Source organism: Notolepis coatsorum (assembly GCF_963971535.1).
Source record: "Notolepis coatsorum genome assembly, chromosome: 16".
NCBI lineage: Eukaryota > Metazoa > Chordata > Actinopteri > Aulopiformes > Paralepididae > Notolepis > Notolepis coatsorum.
This window is the reverse complement of record NC_140180.1, coordinates 102,797,424-102,813,499: the sequence shown is the minus strand read 5'-3', so window position 1 is coordinate 102,813,499 and position 16,076 is coordinate 102,797,424.

Sequence of the window (16,076 nt, the reverse complement as noted above, 5' to 3'; positions counted from 1 at the left end):
ACGCACGCACGCACGCACGCACGCACGCACGCACACACACACACACACACACACACACACACACACACACACACACACACACACACACACACACACACACACACACACACACACACACACACACACACACGGCCCGTCCATCAACAAGAAGTTCCAATGCTTCCCCCGTTTTTTAAATAAACATATCTTATTTATCACTACAGTGTCCGCCTGCATCTTGGGTCCCCAGTCCGTCTTGACAGAAACAGCTTTGTACATAAGAGAGGAGAGAACAGCAGACACTACAAGGTCAGTACTGCAATACCAGGCATGACCACACGCCTTCATCTGGCAGCCTTCTCTGCTGGAATGTAGCACTGAATTGTTTCTCACACATTTCATTTTTATATATGAAACAATTCAGTGCTACATTCCAGCAGAGAAGGCTGCCAGATGAAGGCGTGTGGTCATGCCTGGTATTGCAGTACTGACCTTGTAGTGTCTGGTGTTCTCTCCTCTCTTATGTATATGGAAGCAACAGTGGCAGTAATCCGGAGGTTCCCGGTTCGATTCCCGCTCCTCCCGGGCAGCGTGTCGAAGTGTACAAAATGAGCGAAGCACAAAAACACAGGAAAACTGACAAAAAAATCTATAGAGTAATATTTTAAAAGAGAGGCCTGAAACGTCACTACCAAGTAGCTGAGTTAATGATCTGACGGAGAGTGACTGAAGAACCGGGGTATATATACTGCAGGGATGATTGCCAGGAAGCTGCCCATATATGGTCTGCAGGAAGCTGCTCCCCTCAGCTAACACACAGACAGGGACAGAGGTAGGGGAGACACAGGAGTCGCTGGATCATGCCAGTTTCACATCAAACCTCTGACCATGTATCCCCCGCGCCATAATTCAAGGCCAAATCTGTGACTCATGAATTTGTAAAACACAATACATTGGGCGACACGGAAAATGAAAAATAGGACAAAATCTGTAGGAAAAAGAAGCAGGGGAAAAAGGTTATAATGACAGTGGCGTGGTCAGATAGGACAGAAGGGGGGCTTGAGCCCCTGCCATTTTGCCCCAAGTGCCCTTCTAAAAAAAAGAAGAAAAAAAAAAGGTTATTATTATAAAAAAAAATCAAATATGAAGACGGAAATGTATACTACTATCCACGAAAAAATATAACTTATCAACTTAGAAATAGAAATTATTATATGATCAACACAATATATGAACAATTATATTTCCTAATCAATCTCATATTTTACATTCATAAATGTAAATTTTCCAAAGTAAAACCTCACTTTTATGTTTCCCAGAAAGAAATGGAGCCAGTAGTGTGCACAGCACAGATAGGGCCGAGGGGGGGCCCATACTACTAGAAAGTACCCCGCAATACCAACTGAGTCACGGTACTAAGTTGCCCCCTACCTGCCTTAGCTGCTGCGGTAAAATAGTACAACAGGGCTCTATGGAGAAACCATGACACTCCCCTGACTAAAAGTAGTTTCAAACGAAAATGTCTGGATGTCATTTTGCCAAATCAGCATGGCTATGAGTGTGAGTCTTTCACATTTTACATATCTAGCTTTGGCAAGGATTACATTTATTTTGCCCCCATGATGCACGCACACACTGCGTCTAGGCTGGACAAGATATGTCTCCTAAAGTGTCTAAACGGAAGTACAGGCTACAGGCGTTTCCGGTTCCGATAAAACAATTATAGAAACGTGTGAAGTGCACAATATTTCCTCGTTTAAGCCACTGCAACGGCTTTGCCTGAAGAATTTACTACATGACCGGGACGTTCTAGCTTGTTTGCCGACAGGATTCGGCAAATTGGTTGGTCCGTTCGTAGGCAGCTTCCAGGGGAATTACATACACCGGAAATTCTACCCCATAGACACTTTCGGCAGTAGTTCTTTACCAGGCTTTATCTCACAGAGATAAACTGGGAACGAGGTTACACTGCGTCTGACGTAGACAGCAAACAGGTCTATACAAGATTAGACAGTCCCCAGGGGCTTAATATTCACTTACAGTACCACTGTGGAAATCTAAACCACATAACCCTTCACTTGCTAAAAGTTAAGTCCTGGCTAAAAAGGGTTAATATTATGTCTCTGTGCCCATAATAACACATATCCCCAGCCTAAGTCAGATCATAGTAATGAGCTTCATATGGAGGATCAGGCCAGTGTGGATGAGATGTCTGTCTCCTTCCCTCTCTCTCTCTCTCTCCTTCCCTCTATCTCTTTATCTCCCTCTATCCCTTCCCTCTCTCTTTCTCTCTCTTATTCCCTCTCTATCTCTTTCTCTCTCCCTCTGTTTGCCTCTCTCTCTTTCTCTTTCTATACCTCTCTCTCTCTCCCTCTTTCTTTCTCCTTCCCTTTCTCACTGCCTCCCTCAACATGCCACTCTCTTTCTCTATATCTTTATTTCTGTCTCTCTTTCTCTTCATCCCTCTCTCTTTCTACCCCCCCCCCCCCTCTCTATATATCTCTCGGTCTGCCATCTCTCTATAGCCGTCCTTCATTCTGCCTATCCTGCACTCCTTCTCACGCAAACACATACAAACAAATATCTCACACACACATTCACACATTCACACACACACACACACACACACACACACACACACACACACACACACACACACACACACACACACACACACACACACACACACACACACACACACACACACACACACACACACACACACACACACACACACACACACACACACACACACACACACACACACACACACACACACACAAAAGCACACACACACAAAAGCACACAAACACACACACACACACACACACACACACAAAAGCACACACACACAAAAGCACACAAACAAAAATACCCATCTGTGCACACACAGACACGTACAGTACACGTACAAACACAGACACACACTCGTCTACAGCTAATAAATCCACTGTCTGGCGGCAGCCAGCCAAATCAATAAAAAGAGAGAGTGCGTGTTGTACTGCATTGTGTGTGTGTGTGTGTGTGTGTGTGTGTGTGTGTGTGTGTGTGTGTGTGTGTGTGTGTGTGTGTGTGTGTGTGTGTGTGTGTGTGTGTGTGTGTGTGTGTGTGTGTGTGTGTGTGTGTGTGTGTGTGTGTGTGTGTGTAGAGTTCACCAGTCTCTGATGAGTACCTGTCAATCATTATGTCATGCTGCCCAGCATCAGCAGCAGAGTCAATCAAAATAGGAACTCTGATGGGATTACAGTTTTGTATACTGTGTATATTTCCATCTGCAGCCATCTGTCACGTCTGTAGCATCTCTCATCTCTCTCCTCTCTCCTCTCACATCTCTCATCTCTCTTTTCTCACATATCTCATCTCTCTCATCTCTCATCTCTCATCTCTCATATCTCTCATCTCTCTTTTCTCACATATCTCATCTCTCTCATCTCTCATCTCTCATATCTCATATCTCTCATCTCTCATTTCTCATATCTCACATCTCTCATCTCTCTCCTCTCTCCTCTCACATCTCTCATCTCTCTTTTCTCACATCTCTCATCTCTCTCATCTCTCATCTCTCATCTCTCATCTCTCTCCTCTCACATCTCACATCTCTCATCTCTCATCTCTCAACTCTCACATCTCACATCTCTCATCTCACATATCTCATCTCTCCTCTCTCATCTCTCATATCTCCTCTCTCATCTCTCTCCTCTCACATCTCTCTCCTCTCACATCTCTCATCTCTCTCCTCTCACATCTCTCACCTCTCACATCTCTCATCTCTCTCCTCTCACATCTCTCATCTCTCTCCTCTCACATCTCTCATCTCTCTCATCTCTCTCCTCTCTCATCTCACATCTCTCTCATCTCACATCTCTCTCATCTCTCCTATCTCATCTCTCCTCTCTCATCTCTCATCTCTCATCTCTCATCTCTCCTCTCTCATCTCTCATCTCTCTCCTCTCACATCTCATATATCTCATCTCACATCTCTCTCATCTCACATCTCTCATCTCTCATCTCTCCTCTCTCATCTCTCTCCTCTCACATCTCTCATCTCCCATCTCTCATCTCTCATCTCTCTCATTCCCACTCATGTCAAATATAGACTCAAAACCCACTTCTACTTATTAGCTTTTCCCGATGTTCACGGACTCATGCCCTGTTTTCCTGTGTGCCCTCCTGTAAAACGGAGATATGATTGTTGTCTATATGTTGTCTAGATGTCTCTATGTGTATCTACCCTCTGTACAGCACTTTGGTTGACATGTGTCATGTTAAATGTGCAATATAAATAAATCTGATTGATTGATTGATTGATTGATGCATGCATACATGTTTTGTTGTTGCATTTATATTTGATATATTACACATGGTGTTACAGACACTGCGTTGAGGGGGGGCATGTTGGCCCACGAGTAAAGAGTCTCTGGTGCAATCCCTAGCTAGCGTGCCTTTGAGCTAGGCACTCCGCTCCGAGGATGTTGCACTGCAGGCCTACAGGACCAGAAGAGCAGGAGCCTGGCTGTTCACACCAGGAGAGCAGGAGCCTGGCTGTTCACACCAGAAGAGCAGGAGTCTGACTGTTCACACCAGAAGAACAGGAGCCTGGCTGTTCACACCAGAAGAGCAGGAGCCTGGCTGTTCACACCAGAAGAACAGGAGCCTGGCTGTTCACACCAGAAGAGCAGGAGCCTGGCTGTTCACACCAGAAGAGCAGGAGCCTGGCTGTTCACACCAGAAGAGCAGGAGCCTGGCTGTTCACACCAGAAGAGCAGGAGTCTGACTGTTCACACCAGAAGAGCAGGAGTCTGACTGTTCACACCAGAAGAACAGGAGCCTGGCTGTTCACACCAGAAGAACAGGAGTCTGGCTGTTCACACCAGAAGAGCAGGAGTCTGGCTGTTCACACCAGAAGAGCAGGAGCCTGGCTGTTCACACCAGAAGAGCAGGAGCCTGGCTGTTCACACCAGAAGAGCAGGAGCCTGGCTGTTCACACCAGAAGAGCAGGAGTCTGGCTGTTCACACCAGAAGAGCAGGAGCCTGGCTGTTCACACCAGAAGAACAGGAGTCTGGCTGTTCACACCAGAAGAGCAGGAGCCTGGCTGTTCACACCAGAAGAGCAGGAGTCTGGCTGTTCACACCAGAAGAGCAGGAGTCTGACTGTTCACACCAGAAGAACAGGAGCCTGGCTGTTCACACCAGAAGAGCAGGAGCCTGGCTGTTCACACCAGAAGAGCAGGAGACTGTTCACCAGTGATACCGGTAACGCGTTACTAAGTAACGCGTTATTGTAATCTGATTACTTTCCCCCGAAAATAGTAATCTAACGCGTTAATCTTTAAAAGCCAGTAATCTGATTGCAGTTACTTGTCCAAGTGGCTGTGCATTACTATTTCGTTACTATCTCATCATAAATTCATAATGCAGGCGGAATGCAGTATTTTATTTCGTTTTCGACAGTCAAAAATACATTTTGAGCTGTTTTTCTTTTGGGAGTGACGTAGTGTGGCAGTGAAAGGGTTACACAAGAATGTGTCCCGCGGGCCGCGCCGTGACTGGACACTCTGTCTGTGAGTGACTCTGCTTTGGTACAATCACATTCCCCATCCACAGTCTGCGAATCAGAGGCAGAGTAGGGCGGGTCTTCACAGCACGTCATGTGACATATGCGCCAATCGTGTGACAGCAGGGCTCCGTCGTCGGAGAATTCCACCCCAAAACGCTTGGCAAAATTAAAAGTGAGTTTCTGTTCAGACTTCCATCCCAAAACGCTCGTCAGTCACTACTTCACGTTCATATGCGGAGGAAACAAAATACTGTCTACCGCTAAAAACAGCACATCCAATTGCATTGAAAGCATCTGGAATCACAACACTAGCCGACGCTTCGACTAGGTACAGGAGGACTCGGAGGCCAGCCAAACAGCAAAAGAGAGAGATTGTTTCTTTCCCTTTTGATTAATGTATATTTGATGGTGGCAGAGCAAAAGCTCTTATTTGCCAGATTTACAGTTAATTTACATGTTAAAGAGAGACTGATTGTATGTTTATAGAGAGACATTTATAAAAACAATTTAATAGTTACAGTTGATATAATTGAATAGTTCAGCCTGCATTTGTTAGATGTGAATGGATACACTGGTTTTGTAAAACCACTGGCTGGCTGCTCTAATGCTGTGAGCATCATAGACTGTTGCTTTACCATACTTGATGGTACAGAAGCTGAAGCACTAGTTTAACAATTTACGTTATGTGCAGAGAAACAAGTTAAAAACAATTTATGCACTTTCAATAAAGCGTTTAAAAAAAACGGTTGGGGGAACGACGACGACTTCGTAACCTAGTTACTTTCAAAGTAACTAAGTTACTCTGATAATCAAGTAATCAGTAAAGTAACTTGGATTACTTTTTAAAGGAGTAATCAATAATCAGTAATCGGATTACTTTTACAAGTAATCTGTGGCATCACTGCTGTTCACACCAGAAGAGCAGGAGTCTGGCTGTTCACACCAGAAGAGCAGGAGACTGTTCACACCAGAAGAGCAGGAGTCTGACTGTTCACACCAGAAGAGCAGGAGCCTGGCTGTTCACACCAGAAGAGCAGGAGCCTGGCTGGTCACACCTAGGGTGACCAGATGCAAAAAGTCCAAAAGTGGGACAACAGTAAGATTTTGGTGGGACAAAGTGGGACAACAGTAAGATTTTGGTGGGACAAAGTGGGACAGATAGATAATGTAAAAATGTTTATTAGAATAACTGCCATGGTCTTCACTGAATAGATTTAAATCAAAGGTTAAAGGTTAAATCAAAATAAATACAAATTAAATACCACCTAACATCTGTTTTAAATATTCAAACGTCATCACTTGACAGGAATGTCTTGTGTTTGATATTCCCTGTTAACACAGAACTAGGGAAAACAGTGTAGTATAATACAAAAATAATAATACAAATAAATTGTGTTTCTACATTAGAATAACTGCCATGGTCTTCACCGAATAGATTTAAATCAAAGGTTAAAGGTTACCACAGTCGGCTGACCTGTATGAATGGGAGTGTTGTACTGTGTGATAGACACTTGTTATCTCAGCTGCAGTGACCTTGTCGGTCTGGCTATCATTGTTTGGTTTAAAAAGAAACGTATCCATAGATCTGGATGTTTCTTTTTGGTGAGCCACTTTCAAGTGAGACTCACGTCCACTGTGGCGCTTCAAGTCGTATTCTCCTCCATGCGCAATTGAAAACGAACTATGACACAAAACACAGAAAGCCTGCTGCGGATTTCCTGCCATCTGCCTCACCCAGTCATGTGTCGTTTGCCAGTCTTGGTTGTAACTGCAGGTCCGTTTCTTTTTATGCTTTCCATCTCCAACTAGTTTGCTTGTAATGTTGTTGTGTTTTTTTGACCAATCAGATTTGCGATATGAGGTAGCGTCTCGACTCAGTCTCAGTCACGTCACAAGCAGGCAAGCAGCGCGCTAAAGTACTATAACCAATCAGAGCAATGTGTGTGGACAAGAGGCGGGTTGCTACGTTTACTGTCTGTAGGGAGGGGCTTTTAGACGCATGTTTTTTTTTGCTTCGAAAAGAGGGACATCCTCTCAATATGAGGGACGTGGGACATTTGGTCAAATGGTGGGACAGTACAACCAAAAGGGGGACACCTGGTCACCCTAGTCACACCAGAAGAGCAGGAGCCTGGCTGGTCACACCAGAAGAGCAGGAGCCTGGCTGGTCACACCAGAAGAGCAGGAGCCTGCTCAAATTTAAATTTAAATAATAATCAAATAAATTGTGCTCTACTGAGCACAGCTTTCTAGTTAGTCATATATTGATATAGCAAACAGCAAATCTCAAGAGTTTATGGGGAATTGTTTATTTTATTAAACAAACAAAATGATGACATTATGGTTGCAGCTAAGCTCATTTAAGCTAGTTTACTAAACTAAGTGAATATCCTATGCTCATTTTATTCATAGCGGTTAGCATTATACATAATTTGAACTACATTACATTCATTTCAGTAATATTATTTACTGTGATACTTTATACTTGCTGTATAATACTTCATATGTAATATCTGTCATTTCAAAATGTAATTTTGTGTATATTAATTTGATGTCATTGTAAAGTTGACATCACCTCATGGTGTGAATATGGTGTGTTGGCAATGGGCCACGCTGTGTCTGAGGGTCACTGAGAGGAATATAATAATAATTATATTAGTGTGCTAATGAAACACACAGTGGCAGCTGTGGTAGAAGAACACACACATATACAGTACATACACACATGCATTAGCATTTAGCATTTTAAGATAAAATATTAGATTCGATTTAGACTATTGGATTATTAGATTATATATTGCATATATTTAGCATTCAAGCATTTCGTTTTTTTAGATTATATATTAGATTAGATTTAGATTATTAGATTATATATTGTAACTATATTTATTAGGGTAAAATAACTGAGAGGGCATACATACCCTCTTTTTGCACCTTGTTGCCCATATGCGCATGTCCAGAGTTAAGTATATTGTATATTGTTTACACTGCATTTTTATTCTATTTACATTTTTACTTCTCCACTGTACTATAATTATGTGACCTGTATGTCTTCTACTACCTGTACCTCCCCTCCCCCATGCTGCTATGATACCGAATTTCCCCAAGGGGATCAATAAAGGAATATCTTATCTTGTCTTACATGCACGCACACACATTTAATTCCCAGTCCCCCCCTAGAAATAGCAGAATACCATTGTTTGAATTAATTTCCCAATAATGTCTTTCATTTGTCCCTGTAAACTCTCTCTAAGGATTCGGAACCGCATCGATTTCAGCGTTTTAGAACCTCTGTTAATGTATGGATTCTACTCCCCGTCCGCTCTCTCAGAAAGGCCACTGTGTCCATCATCAGGACTAAGAGTCAGCAGAAAAAATAAGTGACGGAACTGGAGAGAGAAAAAATCACTTTGGTTAATCTCATACCCCTCTCTGCCACCGCTGTAAGCCTATGGAGATGTTTACCTTCTTTGCAGGGCTATAACTTTTTTAATTTTATTGCTATATTGACATTACTATGGCCCATTCAACATCGATTATCTATCGTTCAGGATGTGGGAACGTTATACTGTTTCATTCATACATTGTTGTGTTAATACCTTCGAGAATATAAGTATGTTTTTAATCTTTTCTGCTGTAATTCCAAAAACGCTAGTTATAGGCCCTGACGCATATGATAGATTATCGATTGCCGTTACTTTCCCATACACGCTATATTAAAAAATGTAAATGTATATGATCGGTATACATTATGCTTCATCATGCGTGAAGGAAAGGGGGGGGGGGGGGTCGTTTATATTCCTTGATCATCAGTAACAGCTTTATGTAGGTTGGGTGGATATATTGATCAGACTGATTACAAACAAGGAAACGCACAATCGGGTTGAAAATAACGTTATATTCCCCTTACTGTGGGCCAATGAGACTGGCGGTGAAAGATCCCAATTATATGACGCCGATCACCTAGGTCCATTTCCGGTTTGTATGGCGCAATAAACGCCAAAATCATATCGATTATTAAGTTTAGAAAGCGATACATATGTACTATAGTGTCTATCGGGAGTCCCATAACGAGATGTGACTGCCGGAGGACTTTCCTCGATGCACCGATGGCACTTCCTGTTTTGCGAGTGTAACTCGCCCGACCATCTACCAGGCGGCGGTATTGAGCCGTCGTTGCAGTCACATCTAGGGTCCAGCTGCAGCACCGGGGGTGGGTGGATGAATTATGAATGCCATGGCGACATTTTTTTATATTGATCTCAAAAACGCTGTACAGCGATCTTGGCAGACAACGCATGGTGGGCAATAAAGCTGGACAGCGTTTTTGGCACTGGATGTGTTAAAGCGAACAGCAGCCATAGGCTTTTTATTTTATTGTACTTGATATGATTTGATTGTGATATTTGCATATTGCTGCATATTTACTGCAGATTATTTGTGAATGTTTATACTGTATGTCTATGTAGTACTTTCCTGAGCTAATTGTTCTGATATAATCAGAACCTAATATCTAATCTGCTCTGCGTTGTGTTCAAAACCTTTAAAGCCCTGGAAAGTACTTTTAACAAAGACCGGGAGGTCTTTGTTGGACGACCAGCGGCACAGCAGGAGAAAGGAGGAGAAGGTAGTTATTTCAAAGGAGTGGTTTATTAAAATCCACAAAATCATACAAAAATGATCTGTTTCAATTAAAATAAAGAACGCTATAGTTGTGATCACGAGACACTATGCCGTCTGCGATCCCAACTAGACTAAGAAAGTAGATTGTTGAATTGTAGTTGTTGAGTTGTCTTTGTTCTCTGGCTAATGAACAAAGCATAGTCTGTTCTCCCTCCAAAAATGCTCTTCTTTGTTCAGTCTCCTCTCTGCCGGTCGTCGTCTCCTGTGTGAAGAGGTGGGTGTGGTTTCTTGGTGGTTTCGTTTCAGAGTGTCCTCCCGACATCGTCACCACACCCCCTCTTATATCCAAAAGCCTGGAGTCTCTGAGTGACGTCACCACAGTGAATCCCAGGCCTACTAAGTTTGAATGTGAAATTGTGGGTTGGCTTCACAGCCAACTCTATACTTTCCTTTGTTTTCCAGTCAAAGAACAAACACCGTCCAACAACTTAATACTTGGGTTATTGATCTCACAATATATATATTTGAATTGCCCTTGATTACATAAACACAGAGATATCATAATTGAACACATTCTGTTACCATTAAGCCTAATTTCACCTTAAGTGAAACTAGTCTTATTTTGCAGGGGATTTAAGTCTGTAACAGTCTGCTGACTTTCAGTGAATAGCTAACAGGCCTAATCCTTCTTTCAACTTACATCAATATCTATTTTATACATTTTATACGTTAGCGTTCATTAATAATATGTTCCTCCATGATTTACCAAGCTCCAGCCTAACAGTCTCATATTGATGATAAACATTCTACCTCAGTAAACACACATAAGTTACTACTCAGAACAGTTGCATGTCCTTGTGTCCCCCAGGCCGCGAAGCCGCTGATAACAACTTCATGTGACCTCATCACCTCATTGTGGTAGCTAGGGCTTATCTGAAATCCTTCCTGTCCCACACCCTCAAGGAGCCAGGTGGCTCTTTTGTTCTAGGACTCCCGAAGGGGAAGAAGGAAGCTTGTTCAAACAGTTTCTTTATCTTTTACAACCGGCTGTTTTGAGTGGCCCGGCACACAACCTGTTGGGAGGGTTCTTGCGTTGACTTACTAAGGCAGCTGTTTTCTTGATCAAAGCTTAATCTTATGACCTTTTCTATTCGGCAATTAGGTTTAGGATTTATGTTCTATAAAAAACTACTACAGTTTCCACACTCGGATAGTTTAACTATCCTTTATTATGTCAAACATAGATCCTAACTTCTGCTTACTACTACCTGGATAAGAATTAAGACATTTTAAATCATACTTGGATAAAATACATACGGTTTCCCACACACTGTTTTCTAGATTGACCTGGCCCCCTCCTTATTTCTCAGAGCTGGTGCAGTTCACGACTGCTGAATGCTACAACCAACTCTGGGAGGTGGAATTAGACATCATCCCACCCCGTCTTCTGTCGAGACCTCGTGCCTCGTGCTGAACTCTATAGGGGTATGACCCCCTGCTGTATTGCCGGTTAAGTTGAACCAGGAGCTCTTTCCTCGGGTGTCAGTTGCGTCGCTCTCAGGTGGGGTGATAGATCTCCCCTCTGTCGCTGTCGTCGCTGGCTGCTCAACCCCCGTTGACCCTCGGATTAGTGGAAGAGGTTTACTTCTCCCCCCCTCCGCCTGGTCGTTGATAGGGGCGATAGCAGCTCCACCCTTTCGCTTGTTGACACCCTGGTCAATTGCTAAGGCCTTGCAGCCTGTCTGTTGACAGCCGGAGTTGTTGATGAGGCCTAGCAGCCTGTCTCCTCGTAGATTGCCTGTCGTTTGGCTTCTCTCGTTCCCCTCCGAAGCCTCAAGACCCGGTCACTGCGTTGGCCGGAACTCTCAACGCTTGAGAGTTAGGTTTCTATTGGATCTCTTGGTACTCGCAGTGTTGTGATTCCTCATGGACTAGCCAGTGTCTGGTTCCCCAGTACTGATGGAGTCCTTGGTCTGCCTCGTACCACACTCGGATGCATGCTGGTTCCCCAATCTCCCATTCGTATCCTGCAGTGAATATATATCGCTTCGGTAGACAGTGCAGGTTACTTCTACCACAACAATTGATTGAGAATCCATATTTTTCCTCCCTCAGACACTCTTTACTGGTCTGAGTTCTGACAACTTTCTTTTCCAAATCATTTTTCTATATATTTTATGGCTTCTAGATCGTTAATATTCAAAATTCAGAAGAATTCACATGGCTCTCTTTATATTATGCTGTCAAAACAGTATAATCCACACCACCCTTTGATCTGGAATAAAATTCAAACATCATTACCTTCGTCCCTGGACAGCTGCCTCCGGGCCTGGACAGCCAGTACTGACACATCCTCTCTCCCAGTAGTCCTACATGTATGGCAACAAATCACAGTCCGCCTTAAACACACATCTTCCACATGCTCTGTCAGCCTTTATTACGCCATCAGAGTCCCCCACAAGCCAATTTATCAATTGCACATGTCCACACCCTACACAAAGACTATTTGGCCAATAGCGACCAAAACATACTGAGCTTATCAATGTACAGAGAATCATGCTTCCCAACACTTTCACCAATCACGACACACCCCCAGATCCTAGATCCGCATTTTTAATGGGCGGAGAACAAAAATCCATGAACCAGCTCATGTCCATTCACTTTGTTCTCAGTACATTATATAGACATATACTACCCAGTCCTGCTGTGTTGAGATCACTCCCAGCTTGTCAGGTACCCTAAGAAAAAATATAGAAAAGAAACAAAAACAAAGAAAAAACATGCCCAAACTAATAATTGAAAACAATAAACCAAACTTGTGAGCATCTCTTTTTTTCACTCACTTTCAGAAACAAACTTAACCTATTATCTAGGGGCGTATCCACCCCCGTATAAACTAAGAAACAAAAATGGAAAACTCAAATGAATAAACAAAATGTACGCTCCCGGCCTAAGCCAGGAATTGCTCGTAACACACTAGAAAAGAGAAAAAATATGTAGAAATAAAAATAAACACCTATATCTATTACTCATGATGGTTGATGTCCATCTATCAATATCATAAAACCTAGGAACAACTATGGGTCTCCTTAATTTCTTAATCATGCAGTCCACCCTTTGACCAATCTGAATGTTGATCAAGCATGGATAATCTACTGCCCATTAGCTGCCACAGTGTCACATCATCTCACTGTCTAATATTGAATACCTAATATTAACTGTTTAACATGATTTGATTTTCTTGTTAGTCTGATTAGTTCATGCATCCGTCAGTTATTCACACATCCATTTTAGTAACTTCCATTCATAACCTAATCACCTAACCCCTCGTTTATTTTTTATTCTATTTTTATTCTAATCAGGAGCATATATTTTTTATTCAATCTATTCCATCTTTACCCTAATCAGTTGTATATATTTTTATTCTGCCGGTGGCCTCTGCAGACATGACCTTTGAAAATGACCTTTCAGTCCACAGATCCAGCAAACCTGTCCTTGTCCCCTCGGTTGTGGGACCCTGTGGGCCGCCCGCCTGTGATCGGATGGCCCTGGGGTCATCGGGCCCAGAGCATGTCCTTGCTGTCTGCCATCACCGCCATGGTTCCCTTGAGCCTGTTCTGGGGAGAAAGCCACGTACCTATTTGGTTCAGTCACAGTTCCTTGAGCCTGTTGTTGGAAGGGGCCCGCTATCTGTCCAGGCAACGGGGCACAAGACATTGTTAGATCACGGCGGCCTAACTCCGACGCCCGAAGCATGATCTCAATTGCTGTACTATCTAGTAGTGCAGTCTTTCTCGCCAGTTCTTGCTCCAGTATCTGCGTCTCGTGTGCGGCTTGACCAATCTCCAGCTGTGTCTTCATCAGATCTCGATGAACTGCCTCGTGTCGTTCGAACGCTGCTATAAACGCTCTCTGTTGTCTATAGGACGACGCCTCTTCCCCCATCTCAGCACTGGCGGTTTGACTTCCCATCGCTGGGCCCCGCCTCTCATCTTGGTTCTGGTGCTGAGGGGGTCCTGGACAGGGGGAGCTTACGGGCCGTGGACACTGCACTTGATACCGACCTTGGTTTTGCCCACGCCCACCTCCTCTGTTCCCCCCTCGAGTGCCTCCCCTTCTGGCTCTATAGCCCTTCTCACATTCCCATGAAATATGTCCGATCTCCCCACACTGTCAGCAATCAACCTGCCGACCTTTGTTTCCATTCGCGCCCCCTCTCCTGCCTCCACTTGATCCCCGTGCCTGCCAGGGTGTCCCTCTTGGGGTTTGTTGTTGTTCCGGCGCAGGACCCCCTTGTGGCCCCAACTGGGCCCGTCTCTGGCCATTTGGTTCTCCGTTGGAGCCCGTCTCCCCTCTTGGCTGTGTGGACTGGATTAGGCCTTGGAGGTATTCCACTACCTGTCCAGCCTCGGTTAGCTGTTGTTCTAGAGCAGTGGTTCCCAACCTTTTTTCCCCCAGGGACCCCCAAACATCTCTGATGAAATTCGCGGACCCCCTCCTAATAAGATACCATAAAATACTTTTTTTTTTTCATTTTAATAACAAACTGCTTATACACAGGCATATGCATCATAATTAGACCCACTATGCTTCTTTGACTTGTGCCTTCAATCAACAAATCTCATCTTGCACCATATGCATTTCAAAATGTTTGGCCAATATTCAAATGCTGTATTCATCCTCTCAAATCAGGCCCTAATGGTGAACGGTTTGCATTTATGGAACAAATCAATGCAACAAATTAAACTAAATATGAGACAGGAAATTCCAATCAGTAGCAGAGAGAATCTGTCCTAGCTGGGTTTAATACCTTTTTTTTGTCATTTTAATAACAAACTGCTTATACACAGGCATATGCATCACAATTAGACCCACTATGCTTCTTTAACTTGTGCCTTCAATCAACAAATCTCATCTTGCACCATATGCATTTCAAAATGTTTGGCCAATATTCAAATCCTGTATTCATCCTCTCAAATCAGTCCCTAATGGTGAACGGTTTGCATTTATGGAACAAATCAATGCAACAAATTAAACTAAATATGAGACAGGAAATTCCAATCAGTAGCAGAGAGAATCTGTCCTAGCTGGGTGTGACGAAGGTTCATTAATGTGAACCTTGGGCTGCATGTGCGCTGCCAGGCCTGAGATGTCAGGTGTAATGTGCGTGACAGCCATTCTGAAGTCATTGTGTACGTCAAGTCTGTTGCGCGCTTTTGTCTTGATGGCGACAAGTGCACTGAAAGCCGTTTCCGATAGATATGTGGTACTGAACGGGAGTATAATCCTGGTGGTGGCATGCAGTGCGAGCCTCGGAGCAATGATGGATCCCTTCACTATCCAGAACTTCTTAAATCCGTGCTCCTGTAATGGAGGAATGGATGAAATATTTTTAGGCTAAATGTGTCCAACACTCATGTCCACATTATTATTATTATTATTATTATTATTATTATTATTATTATTATTATTATTATTATTATTATTATTATTATTATTATTATTATTATTATTATTATTATTATTATTATTATTACAGGGCCTAGCCTACATTAGACGCAGAATAGCCTATACATCCAATACGATATCAGCGGTAGAACGGTGACACAGACACAGAGACACAGACACACGCACAGGCACAAACACTCACACAGACAGACCACACACACATGCACATACGCATTACATACATTATCATACCTGGAAATACTTCTTTGAGACAGAGTCGACCTGGATGTCCGTGAGCTCATCTTCGCAATCAAGGTATTCCACATCCTCAACTTTGGCAATGAAGGGATCCAATACCCACGCTTCCTTGGATAGATATTCATCTGTGTCAGCGAACCGTGATTTAATCTCTTTTTGCAATGCGATCATATGGCTGGTAAACTCACGACGAAGAGACACGGGAACTGTT